Raw genomic sequence first — 14,132 nt, forward strand, 5'->3', positions numbered from 1 at the left:
TATCGTGCTAAGTGCTATTTTTGCATAAAAAATGTTTCTTCACTTTACTTTTGCACCCATAGAGACAGCCCACTGAGTTTCTCGCTGGATCTTCTCAGTGGGTCGCGTTTCCGATCCGGTGGTAGATTCTGCGACGCACTGCTCTTGGTTTGAGCCCCGTAAGCTCACCTACATGTTAGGGTGAAGCTGAAATAGCCTCTAGGTAGGAAAAAAATACTTTTGCTTTCAAACAGAACGAACGACTAGGATCTCGAGGTCTAGCTGTTTATTTGACTTGTAGGTTCATTTTCACGGTTAGAGTGTTTGATAAACCATAATTTCTATTAAACTTAAGGCGTTTTTATTGTTACGATAGGCTCGCGCACCATACGTGTACATATTTTTTTTTCTTTAGCAAATATTTGGATTTTGTCAAATCTTTATTTAAGTATAATAATAAATAAAATAAAATAATATGTTATAATGACTAATGTTATAGTGACTCACCGATTATTCTTCTTGCCTGCTTTGACCACACGAATCAAATTTTTTTAACACTTTACACCTGAAAAAAATAAAACAAAAAAAATTATTGGCATATTATTATCAAAAAAACACTTATCTCGTTATTAAGTGTCTTTGATATAAAGCTAAATAAAAATATTTCTTTTTCTAAAAAAAAATATTATTTATCCGTTGCTGATTTTTTACATTATTTTTTTTATTGCTTATACGGGTGGACGAGCTCACAGGTCACCTGGTGTTAAGTGGTTACTGGAGCTCATAGACATCTACAACGTAAATGCGCCACCCTGTAGATGTCTATGGGCTCCAGTATCCACTTAACACTTGCGGTAGGCAGCGGCTTGGTTCTGCCCCTGGCATTGCTGAAGTCCATGGGCGACGGTAACCACTCACCATCAGGTGGGCCGTATGCTCGTCTGCCTACAAGGGCAATAAAAAAAAAGACACCAGGTGGGCTGTGAGCTCGTCCAGCCATCTAAGCGATAAAAAACATGTTATGTAATTTTTTCCAACTTTTAAACTTTAAAGACGGTAATTAGTGCACTATTAAATTACCGTCACTAGCTGACATATTTATGTGTAACTTTGACCCCCAATTTTTTATACTTAATACGGCCCAGAATCTAGCGCGGCGTCACTGCGTCTTTTCATTTTATTACCAGATCACTAAAGGTCATCGCAAAGGCTCATCCTCGTGTTGCAACTAACTCAGCTCGCACTCACAAACTAGATCTTCTCGGGACCTTCACAAAATGTATCATCACGACGCGTATAATCATTTGGGGTGACAGAGATAATCAATACGTTGTGAAAGTTTTTGTTAAATTTGATTCGTAAGTACGTATTTCATTAGAAAAATTGGTATCTGCCTGCGGGATTCGAGCACCGATGCATCGCTCGACACTAGTATAACCGTCTCATCTTTTAGGCCACGACTACGTCTAATGTCGCTGTTAATAAGGAACGTTGTTGTACAAATTCAGCACTATGTCTTGTTTTGTCGTGCGCACGTAACTTATGTTGCAAGCCAGACTTCTTTTTACTTGTGTTTTTGGAACGAAGTTCCTTACGGCAGGCTTGGAGGAGATAGGGAATTTGCTGCGCGACCGAACTGAAAAAAATGTGATAGTAAAAACCGTAAGAAAAAGTCCGTGGAATAAGGCCTTGTTTTCCGCACAGCGATATTTCATCGCGCGATTTTTTTCTCGTAGGTAATTCTTTTTTTTTCTTTTTATATGGAACTTCGTTCCCATCCGGTATCCAACGACACCACACATCTTTTCTTTTATGTATCTTTTTAGCTTGTGATGTGTATTGTGAGCCTAATAAATAAATAAAATAAAATAAATAAATTAATGTCTCTTTTTTCAATTTTTTTTTACCGATTTGGAACTATTTCAAGGCTTCAAACCTACTCTGGTACATGCTAAATTAAACCCTCTATCCGTAGTTCACTGAAACTATTTTATTTCTGACAAGATTCTGTTTTCACCAGAGTTTTTCTATTCGCCGACATACGCCGCTACAGACATAAGGCCCAAATTGGCTTGTTATTGCATTGCATTTTACATAACACAATATTATAGTTTTCGTCACAAAACGTCGTAAATATAAAACCGACAATGATGTAGCGGTTTTGGTATTGGTTAGTTGGAACTCCGAGTTACTGCTTGTAGTATTGAGGTCGAATTAACTTTCGCGCAATATTAAAACGCTATTTTATTTTATTTTTTTAAATTCAACCTGTATTGCATGAGGCCTGATTGAAATCAAAAAATAATTTCTCAATGGACACGTGATCATGTCACACGTGCTGAATATCAAAATATTATATACTAGCGACCCGCCCTCGCTTCGCTTCGGAAACATTAAATTTAATTATTAATAGGTAGCTGAATCTCGCGACGTTACCCGCGGTTGTTGTCGTACCGCAAGTGAAGCCGCGGGACGAAGCTAGTGTAAAAAAAAGTAACCTAAGTTACTCCTTATATCATCAGCTACCTATCAGTGAAAGTCTCGTCAAAATCTGTCCAGCTGTTCTAGAGATTAGCTGGAACAAACAGACGGACAGACAGACAGACAAAAATTGTAAAAAATGTTATTTTGGTGTATGTACCGTACCGTACATAATATATTCATATGCATTTAGCAAAAAGCGGCTATTTCAATATTACAAACAGACACTCCAATTTTATTTATATGTATTGATAGTGCGTTTCAAATAAGAATGTGCACGTCAATGACCTTGAGACGTATGGACAGCAACAAAAAAAAATCTTTTTTTATTTAATTTTTTGCCTAATACCTAATAAATAACCTACAAGTAAAAATATCTAATTCAGTAGGATATACAACTGAAGTACCTTGTAATTTCTATGGTACTAATAACCACTTAACACTAGATGGCTAGTGAGATTATCTTTTTATTTTATTGCTTAGATAGGGGGACGAGCTCACAGCCCACCTGGTGTTAAGTGGTTACTGGAGTCCATAGACATCTACAACGTAAATGCGTCAATCACCTTGAGATATCAGTTCTAAGGTCTCAGTATAGTTACAACGGCTTACCCACCCTTCAAACCGAAACGCATTACTGCTTCACGGCAGAAATAGGCAGGGTGGTGGTACCCGCGCGGACTCACAAGAGGTCCTACCATCAGTAAAAAACGTACTAAAGAATTTATTATAGAACATGCTAACTTCCAATGAGTTTTAAGTTTTTTTTTTTTTTATTGCCTTTGTAGGCAGACGGGCATACGGCCCACCTGATGGTGAGTGGTTACCGTCGCCCATGGACTTCAGCAATGCCAGGGGCAGAGCCAAGCCGCTGCCTACCGCTTAATACTCTCCACAAGCCTCGTTTGAAGAAGGTAAATATTGACATAAGGAAATGGCAAACAAATTTATACAAACACAGAAATGCATGAAGCATTAACAAAGTTAGCACAATATTTTAATTCAAATACGGTTGGTTCTTAATCGGTTCGGCGAAATCATCGCGTGCAGTCACGCGATGCATCTATGTACGCGCGTATCTCAGAACCAAAAGCTTGTATGTCACGATTCCGAGCGAGCGAATTTCTAATTTATCTTATTAGTCTTTGAAAACGCTTTCTGCTGTTCAACTGAATATGTTAAATACGACTTTTTGGCTCCGATACGAGACCTGTAATGACAAACGAAAGTGAAGATTCTAATAATTCAGTAATAATGACGATTCGCGCATGAAAGTTTAATTGCTTTAACCTTCAGCGACTTGTTTGGGTAAAAGTGTTTTGTAAAAGTTTTTTTTTTTCGACTGTTCACGTCAGAACATTGACCTTGCAACGACGTTGTTTGTTCCAAGCGAAAAAAATCTCTTGTGTATGTGTGAAATAATAATGTTTACTTTCTTTTTTTTTTAACCTTGATTACCTTGAGAGGCTATACCAGCGTCGCCTTAACTAGTAGGTGAGCTCACGGGGCTCAAACCTGATGAAGTTGCTAACACGAACCCTAGCAAGAGCCGTGCTCCGCAGAATCTACCACTGGAACGCGACCCACTGAGAAGATCGCGCGAGAAACTCAGTGGGCTGTGCCTGGTTAATTTACTCGTCGAGCCCTTCGTCGCAAGCGACGGGTTCGACGAGAACGATGACCGGTGCTTGGGGTACCTAAAAGCACTGTTAGTGGATCGGGAGGATCCGAAATGACGTGTTTGGGGCGACGTCGACTGCTTTCCATTCTTTCCGCAGGATCGGAAATGTAGTTACCGGCGGCCACGATGAGAGGGTTCTCGTGTCGTGCCGCTTTATCGAAGTGGAATGTTTACGATTGCAGATGTTCAAATGTTTTTTTTACATATCAAAGTGAAAATTTGAAGTTTATAATTAATAGTGATTGGCCCGGTGGTGCAGTGGTTTGTTCACCTGACTGTTGTGCCGAAGGTCGTAGGTTCGATTCCCACATCCGGCAAACATACGTGTGATGAACAGGTTTCTTTCCTCTTTGTTGGGTAGATATGTACTATCAATATTAAGTATTTATTTAAAAAAAAAACGTATATAAGTATCTATTTCAGCCGCTGGTGCCCATAACAGCAAATTCTAAATTGGGGTCCGATGACCGTGCGTGATTTGTTCTTAGTTATTATCTATACTAATATTATAAAGCTGAAGAGTTTGTTTGTTTGAACGCGCTAATCTCTGGAACTACTGGTGGATTTGAAAATTTCTTTCAGTGTTAAATAGCCCATTTATCGAGGAAGGCTATGAGCTATATAACATCACGCTAAGACCAATGCAAGTTGGTTAAAAAGCGTGATTTTGGTAAAATAAATCCTTAACATTCAATTATTCAAAAATATTTTCACTTTCTGCGTAAATGAAGAGGCGGGTAAAATTTAGCAATATTCCAAAGTAACTATTCCACGCGGACAAAGTCGCGGGCAAAAGCTAGTTAATAATATAGTAATTTAATCACTTTTAGCGAACGTTTTGTCTTTGTAGAGTGTTTTTGTAAACTATAGACACAGATGAGCCACTGCCTTGGAGTGAAATCTATTTTCAAACCTTTTAGCAAACCTCGCTATGACATATCCTTATTCAAACGAGGCTTGTGGAGAGTACTCAACGGTAGGCAACGGCTTGGCTCTGCCCCTGGCATTGCTGAAGTCTATGGGCGCGGTAACCACTCACCATCAGGTGGGCCGTATGCTCGTCTGCATAAAAGGGCAATAAAAAAAAGTTTGAAGTAGTGCGTAAGGTAGAGCATGGAGGGACATGAACTTCCCTAGAACTTTCTAGAATAGGGTAGTACCTACGAGTATGTTATGACCCATTCATTAGTCCGCGTTTACGTTGAGTGGACTTTAAAGTGCCGCTTAATTCCAAAATAATTAAAGCCAGCTGCAAACGATTACAAAACCTAATTCCTTGCTTAGAGCTTATTCATTAAGGCATCCCGTAATTTGTCATATTAAACACATTCATTTTTAGTATGTTACAAAATTAAAGGTTAGACTGTTATTATTTGTTATTAAAATAATCATGGGAAATTTTGTAATTACATTCAGGGAAAAGTGTTTTCGCTGAAGGTTTTTTTTTATTGCTTATATTGGTGGACGAGCTCACAGCCCACCCGGTGTTAAGTGGTTACTAGAGCCCATAGAGACATATAACATACTATCGAGCCGCCTTCGCTTCGCTTCGGAAACTGTATTTTTTATTGATTTCTCCACTTTTTAATGGATGTTATTATACATATAAACCATCCTCTTCAATCACTCTATCTATTGAAAAAAACCGCGTCAAAATCCCTTGCGTAGTTTTAACGATTGAAGCATACATACATACATACGGATATAGGGACAGAGAAAGCGACTTTGTTTTATACTATGTAGTGATAACGTAAATGCGGCACCCACCTTGAGATATAAGCTCAAACCGAAATGCATTACTGCTTCACGGCATAAATAGACAGGGTGGTGGTACCTACCCGTGCGGACTCACAAGAGGTCCTACCACCAGTTTGGTTGTATCAGCGGATTTGATCGTCTTGTTGGCTTAGAAAGCTTTATTGAATATGTACCTTTGAGACTAGATTCGATTACTGACTGAACATATTTGCTGTGTGGTCACCGCCTTATTGGTCGTGTGATAAGCGACCATGACTCGAGGTCCGGGTTCGATTCGGGAGTTTTATTTTCGCCTGTGCTTGAGGCAGCCATAATACACGATAAAATCTACTTAGGAACTATCCTCCTTAAATTAAATCATTTGTTTATTCTAGAGGTAAATGGCTGACCTAGTCCGCAATCTCTTTCAAAAGTTTTCAAAGCTTTTTAGTTTAATGTATATTATTGTTTTTATTACGAAAGTAACCCTATCTATTTGTTAGGTATTCATCAAACTCTAATAGGAATTAATTCTGAGGAAGAATATGTGCTACTTTTTATTCAACTCCTCAAATGAAGTCAGATATCAAATGTAATCAAGGGGGGCGAAGCTCCGTGCGGAAAGCTAACACTTCGTAAACGTTTTTTTTAACTCAGAGCGTCTGGTCTCTGGCTCGGTTCCTGTAATTGCCAGGATCCATGAGCGATGGTGCTCGTCCGCCAGTTTTAGTACTCACTTGCCTAAGTGAATCGACTAACAATTGCCAATAATCAGCTTATTTAATCCTCTCATGCTTATAGTCACAGCTATCAGAGATTTTCAAAACCGTGTGTGTGATTTAGTATGTAAGCAATACTATATTATAAGCAATAGTATTTTCTTCGCATTTCGCGAGTCGTAGAAACAATTAAAACTACTTTCTTAGCTTAGGCTCGCGTTATTTGAAGTCATTATTTTATTTCCAAACGACTAAGGTCTTTTATTCGCCGATATTTTAATAGAGAGAAGAAAATACAAAAAATGCGTCATTAAAAAATCAGAAAAATTAGCAAAGCAACCGATGTACTAGTTCAAGCCTTAACTTTAAAACGGAAACGGGCTGGACATGTTGCACGCCTTCAAAAAAGGTAACAATATGAACGGGCCCACTAGGAAAAAGAAAGAGGGGAAGACCATATACTAGATGGGAAGACGATATAAAGAAAGTATCAACTACAAACTGGGTTAAAATTGCGTAATCTAGAGAAGATTGGCTATCCTTGGAGGAGGCAGCGGCTTGGCTCTGCCCCTGGCATTGCTGACGTCTATGAGCGACGGTGACCACTTACCATCAGGTGGGCCGTATGCTCGTCTGCCTACAAAGGCATTATAAATAAAAAAGGCCTTTAATCCGAGGACGGGTTCTTGCAAGTGGAAAATAATACCTAATATTATTCAACAAATACCTATAGTTAATTAATAGCATATATCACATTGCATCAATTTTTGTTTTTATGTCACTTGTATAAAATAAAAGGCGTTTTTGTTTTTATTTTTTATTTTGTTATTATTTTATTACCGTGCTAAGTATAGCTGTATGATAGATTTTAAATCTACCCTAAATTGCCACGTGAAGTTGCCAATTAATCATGTCTCAACATCAATGTTGAAAGTAAAAAAAAAAAACGTTTTGACCGTGACTTTTGGACGAGTGTACGTCATGCCTGAGGCGAAGTCGCGACATTTCGTATGCCGTGCTTCGTTGCGATGAGTGCTCCAAAAACATATTTATAGGTTATCAACATGTCGACATATAACGCTGTTTCAAATTACGCTTTGATTTATGAGCCTTACATAAATCGTAGACACGGATCGTGTAAAACACTTCTCGACGACAGACTTCGTTTATCCAAACGGAATTTACATTTAAGGCGTGTGACGGTAGCCATTTGAAGGTTGCGGGTTCAAATCACGTCGGAGTCATCAGATGGGGTAACAAGAAACGTATGGATCTTCCACTGCGCAGGTGATATTGCTCGCTAGACTGACGGTCCATATGTGTTGAGGAGATTTAGGCATCTGTTAAATATTTTGTGTTCTATAATGCTCGCTACAGGCCTTTGGAGATGGGTACCATAGGCCTTTTTATCCCTACCTAGGCTGATGGTCTTGAGAGTCAATTTCAGCGTAACCGGGCAAGTTAGTGAGCTTACGGGGCTCAAACCTGACGTTGATGCTAACACGAACCCTAGCAATAGCCATGCTTCGCAGAATCTACCACCGAATCGGAAGCGCGACCCACTGAGAAGATCCGGCGAGAAATTCAGTGGGCTGTGTCTGTGGGTTAATTTACTCGTCGAGCCCTTCGTCGCAAGCGACGGGTTCGACGAGAACGATGACTGGTGCTTGAGGTACCTAGAAGCACCGTTAGTGGATCGGGAGGATCCGAAATGACATGTTTTGGGCGACACCACAGTCCTACTTAATTCTGTTGCGAAGCAGTTACGCATTTCTATTTGAGGTTATTTAATACAATGGAACTGAACTTATGCCTTAAGACATGAGGTCCCTGTATGCAATAAAAATGCATCACTTGCGACTTCGCTCAGTGCCGTCTTTCTCGAATCGTATCGTATAAAAATCGTGAGGGCGTCACGAAAAAAATCGGACGCGCTTAAAATCGTAATATTAAGCTGAAAGCATTTCAGCGAATGCATCATTACATAACAAATGTTATTTTTTTTTAATTATAAGCTATAGCGGATGCATTAAGTACTGTGCATAAAGTTAAATTGTCCAAAACCGAATATTATTATTCGCTGTTTTAACGTAACACAAGATTATAACGTCTGCTATTTTGTGTCATTGAACTGTGTATCAAGCTATTAACGTTATATTTAGTATGCGAGTTAAATAACATTGTATGCAATTTGCTAATTCCTTTGATGTAATACGAAATTTTGCTCATTGAAAAATAACTGTGTTATATGTTTAGTATTTTTAAAACATCATATTATATAATACCAACGGTTTCAATTAATATTTGGTTTTTAAATGCCAGAATAGTATCATAACCTATGTGGTATGAAATGATTATCGCGTCTCTAAGACATTACAAATGTGAATCTCTTCACCTGCCTTGAGACATGAGATCGATGTCTCAACTGCATTTTAGAATGACTATTCCTCTGCTTAAAATATCGGAACACATTATTTGTAAGCTGCAGACGCAGGCGAGACGGTGGTACCCCACAGACACAGCCCACTGAGTTACTCGCTGGATCTTCTCAGTGGGTCGCGTTAACGATCCGGTGGTAGATTCTGCAAAGCACGGCTCTTGCTAGGGTTCTTGTTAGCAACGTCATCAGGTTTGAGCCCCGTGAGCTCACCTACTAGTTAAGGTTACGCTGAAATAGCCTCTCAAGCTTAGTTAGGAAAAAGAAAAAAAAGGTGGTACCTGTTCATATGGGTACATAACTTCATGCTCTCTACATAATCACTCTGGATCCAAACCAGCTTATAGGTTAAGTTAGATTTGTTTTAATTTTATTCCGAAATTGTTGTTGTCATTTTTATTTTATTTTGTGTTCTAAGTGAAGCGTTATTTATAATTTAATATGGATGTAATATCTAAAGTAAATGAAATAAATAATAGCCCTACAGTATACTAATAAGAAACATTTAACAGGATGACTGGGCTCCCGTTTTGCTGTTTTAGAGAAAATTACAAAGGGAAGATCTTCCACCGAGCGGATGATATTGCTCGGTATAGCGACGGTCCGTATCACGGAATAGATAAATGAGGTTATCCTTACCTATACCTTATTTATCTATTCCGTGGTCCGTATGTTGTCGTTTGGAACTTGTATATATTCAAACTTATAAATGTCCTTAGGGGGATTCAGGTATCCGTCAAATGTCTTATGTTCTATGATAGTCACCGCCACACTGTATATTCAGTAACCACTTAATACCATATAGCCAGCGACCATCGAACTGTCTATGACAAAAAATTGTTAAATAACCTATACAACAATAATCTTAATGACCGTGACGAAAAATGTGAATTACAAAAATAAAGTGCTAAATAGACCTTTTGTATGTACTTTTTTTATGTTATGAGAAAATAAATAAATTGATAGACCTACAACGGAAGCTTACAATACCCATCACTGCTCGCTTTTAAAGAACGTCCCTAGTTGTATTTTTATGAAAACTATTGGCCCTGCAGTAGTCGAAATTCGACTATAATTAATTGGAATTGTAAGTTTGTACACTATTATGATTGTATTTTATACTTCTATAATCACAAATTTCGCTAAGACTCTACTATAAAAAATATTAACAAAGACAAACAATATTTAATCTATTCTCAATTTGACCACAGACGTCAAGAACAAAAGTTTGACAATAAATAGTATGCATGCGTGTGTGCGTCAAATACATGATACGTAGTGTGTGTAATGTTTTCTTTATTGATTTAATGTATTTTATGCATAATTTAAAAAAATATTAACATTCTGCACTCCTTCTCTATATCTACTATATAAAAATAAGTCGGGTTTTCCTTCCTGACGCTATAACTCCAGAACGCACGAACCGATTTTCACGGTTTTGCATTCGTTGGAAAGATCTCGGGCTCCGTGAGGTTTATAGCAAAGAAAATTCAGCATTCAGCATATTCATTCAGAAAATTTTCAACAGAAAAGCGGGAAAATCTTTTTTCACATACAGCGCCATCTCTGATACATAGCATGTACTACAAATCAATATTTTAAGTAGATGGCGCCCGTGCGTGATACATTGTTTGACAGCTACTCATTGTTTTCTGCTCAGGGGACTTATTCCGCCCCGACTTTAGAAAACGTCACTTTGCTGGATGTCATTTTGAAAACCAACAAAACGTTTAGAAACCTTTTGAAATAAATAACGTTTTACAACATTTTTATTTGTTACTTTATATTCTTTTTAACATAAATCGAACTAAACATATAACATAGATTATATTTATAATAATCTCAAAGCTCAAAGCAAAGAACCCAGGAAAAATAATAAAAAGTTAAATTTCTGATCGATTAAATTCTTATTTTAAATCTAATTACTAAACGAATGTTTACCGCATGCTCATATCCTAATTTGGTTGCTGACCAAATTACATTCAAATGAAGTGGATGACATCGTATCAGCTGAAATTCCTGATCCAGTCACTAATCCCCATCTACACGACATTGTGACGACACAGATGGTGCATGGACCGTGCGGTGCATTAAATCCATTATCGCCTTGCATGGCTGATGGAAAGTACACAAAACGATATCCGCGACCGTTAGTTGCTGAAATAGTCACAGGGAACGATGGATATCCAGTTTATCGTCGACGTTCAAAAGAAGATAATGGTCGAACTATCAAAGTGAAAGTTCAAAATCAAGAGATTGAGATCGGAAATGAATTCATTGTACCATATTGCCCGCTGCTATCACGATTTTTCGAAACACATGCAAACGTTGAGAGTTGTCATTCGGCCAAATCAATCAAATATTTGTGCAAGTACGTCACAAAAGGCAGGGTTGTGTTTGGTATTGCGTCGGAAAATGCGAATGACGAAATCAGCAACTTCCAAATGGGCAGATACGTCACTACTAATGAAGCACTGTGGCGATTATTGTAATTTCAAATTCATGAAAGATATCCCACAGTTGTACATTTAGCAGTGCATTTGGAAAATGGCCAAAGAGTTTACTTCACTGAGGCTAATGCGGCACAACGAGCTGAGAGACCACCATCGACAACATTGACTCATTCGCGACAACATTCGCAGCGACGCTGATGTACGTTGAAATGCCCAAGTAGCACTTGGAATCAATCAACAAAGAAATTCCAACGTCGCAAACAAGGAACCCCAGTTCCAGATTGGCCACAGGTGTTTTCCACTGATGCACTAGGTCGCATGTATACCGTTCATCCTAGAAATGATGAATGTTTTTATTTGCGACTGCTGTTGGTAAATGTACGTGGACCAAAATTATTTGCGCATTTGAAAACTGTGAATGGCCACCAATGCCAAACATATCGAGAAGCATGTCAACTATTGGGTTTGCTGGAGAACGATTCTCATTGGGATTTAACACTTGCGGATTCAGTTGTTTCATCAAATGCGTACCAAATACGAACGCTGTTCGCAATTATCATCACCACATGTTTTCCTTCACAACCAATTCAGTTATGGAACAAATACAAAGACGACATATGTGAAGATATCTTGCATCGCTTGCGAATCATTCAAACGAATAATCCTAACATCCAAATAACCGATGAAATCTACAATGAAGGATTTATTCTGATTGAGGACAAATGCTTGACTATTGCAAACAAACTACTGATTGAAGTAGGAATGATTGCGCCAAATCGATCAATGCAAGATGCATTCAACCAAGCATTAAATCGAGAGCTGCAAAACAATGTTGATACATTGCAGGAATTCGTCCGAAATAATGTGCCGTTGCTGAATGAACAGCAAAAACAAGTATACGAAACATTAATGCAGGCGGTGAACAATAATACTGGTGGTATATTCTTCCTGGACGCACCTGGAGGAACAGGGAAAACATTTGTCATTTCATTGTTTTTGGCCACTATTCGATCAAGATGTGACATAGCTTTGGCGTTAGCATCATCTGGAATTGCGGCGACTCTTCTAGATGGCGGTCGTACTGCACATTCTGCGCTTAAGTTGCTACTCAATTTAAACACAATTGATACTCCAACATGCAATATTTCCCGGGATCCAGTGCAATGGGAAAATTGTTGATGCAATGCAAGCTCATTGCTTGGGATGAGTGCACAATGGCACATAAGAAATCACTTGAAGCACTTAGCTTCACACTGAAGGATTTTCGGCGAAATAACAACATCTTTGGCGACTTGATGATATTGTTGGCAGGCGATTTCAGGCAGACGTTGCCAGTAATTCCCCGTGGAACGCCTGCAGATGAATTGAATGTTTGCCTGAAGGCATCACCTTTATGAAATAACGTAAAAACATTATCGCTAACCACTAATATGAGAGTTCAACTTCAAAATGATCAAAGTGCTGCACAATTTTCCAAACAATTGTTAGCTGTTGGCAATGGAAAAGTCCCAGTTGACGCGACATCTGGATTAATTTACTCTTACCAACGACTTTTTGCCGCCGATTTGTAGACTCTCAATTAGCTCTTATTGAAAATTTTTTCCCAAACATTAGTGAGAATTATCAGAATTATGCTTGGTTAAGTCAACGAGCAATTCTTGCCGCAAAGAATAATGATGTACACGCACTGAATTTCACCATTCAATCAAAAATTGCTGGCGATTTGGTGACATACAAATCCGTTGATTCCATAACAAATCCCGATGATGTAGTAAATTATCCAACGGAGTTTTTGAACTCTCTGGAGTTACCAGGATCTCAAAGTCGGTACAGTTATTATGATATTGCGTAATTTGAATCCAGGGCGACTTTGCAACGGTACTCGACTTTCGGTAAAAAGACTTATGCCGAATTTGATTGAGGCAACCATTATTAACGGAAAGTAAGCTGGTGAAAATGTATGTATTCCTCGAATACCAATGTATCCGACTGATCTTCCGTTTGACTTCAAACGATTACAATTTCCAGTTCGCCTTGCGTTCGCAATGACAATTAATAAGTCGCAAGGCCAATCGCTTAGTGTTTGCGGGATAAATTTAGAAAATCATTGTTTTTCACATGGGCAGTTATACGTTGCGTGTTCACGAGTTGGGAAACCATCCGCTTTGTTTGTGTCAACGTCAGAAGAAAAAACAAAAAATGTGGTTTACCAAAGAGCACTTCAATGAAACGGATAATTTGCGGACACGTATAACGCTTCGATTCAGTATTTACTTTGGATTCACTTTCATTTACTTAGAGAAGTTCAACTAAATAACACTTCATTTTTGTAATCGAAATGAATTCATTACTGTTGTGAAATGATTTTTTTTTCTTTTCAAATATAAAACAAACAAAAAAAAATTCTTCATCTTTTAATCACCAAACGAAATGTTACATAAAACGAAGCCATCTGGTGGCGAAACGGAGTTCGCCGGGTTTGCTAGTTCTCTATAAGTGTGGGAAATTTCATACTCCTCCGTCCGCGCAATTTTCGTAAAAAGGTATACAAAGTTTTTGCTTCATGTATTAATATATAGATGACGTTGCGATTGTGAACTATGACCATCGCGATGCAAGCACGAATGTTTTGCTTATAGGTTTGT

General features: G+C 38.3%; 1 protein-coding gene across 2 annotated transcripts in view; it reads right to left on the minus strand.

Moving 5' to 3' along the window:
• The window catches only part of LOC101747065 (mucin-2), a 91,333-nt gene that overhangs the window by 66,211 nt on the left and 10,990 nt on the right, over positions 1-14,132 (minus strand). For both annotated transcript variants that reach the window (XM_021353521.3, XM_038012033.2), the window contains exon 3: positions 487-544. The gene's annotated coding sequence lies outside the window, so the exon portion shown is untranslated. The remainder of the gene's footprint in view (positions 1-486; positions 545-14,132) is intronic.

Source organism: Bombyx mori, chromosome 7, assembly GCF_030269925.1.
Source record: "Bombyx mori chromosome 7, ASM3026992v2".
NCBI lineage: Eukaryota > Metazoa > Arthropoda > Insecta > Lepidoptera > Bombycidae > Bombyx > Bombyx mori.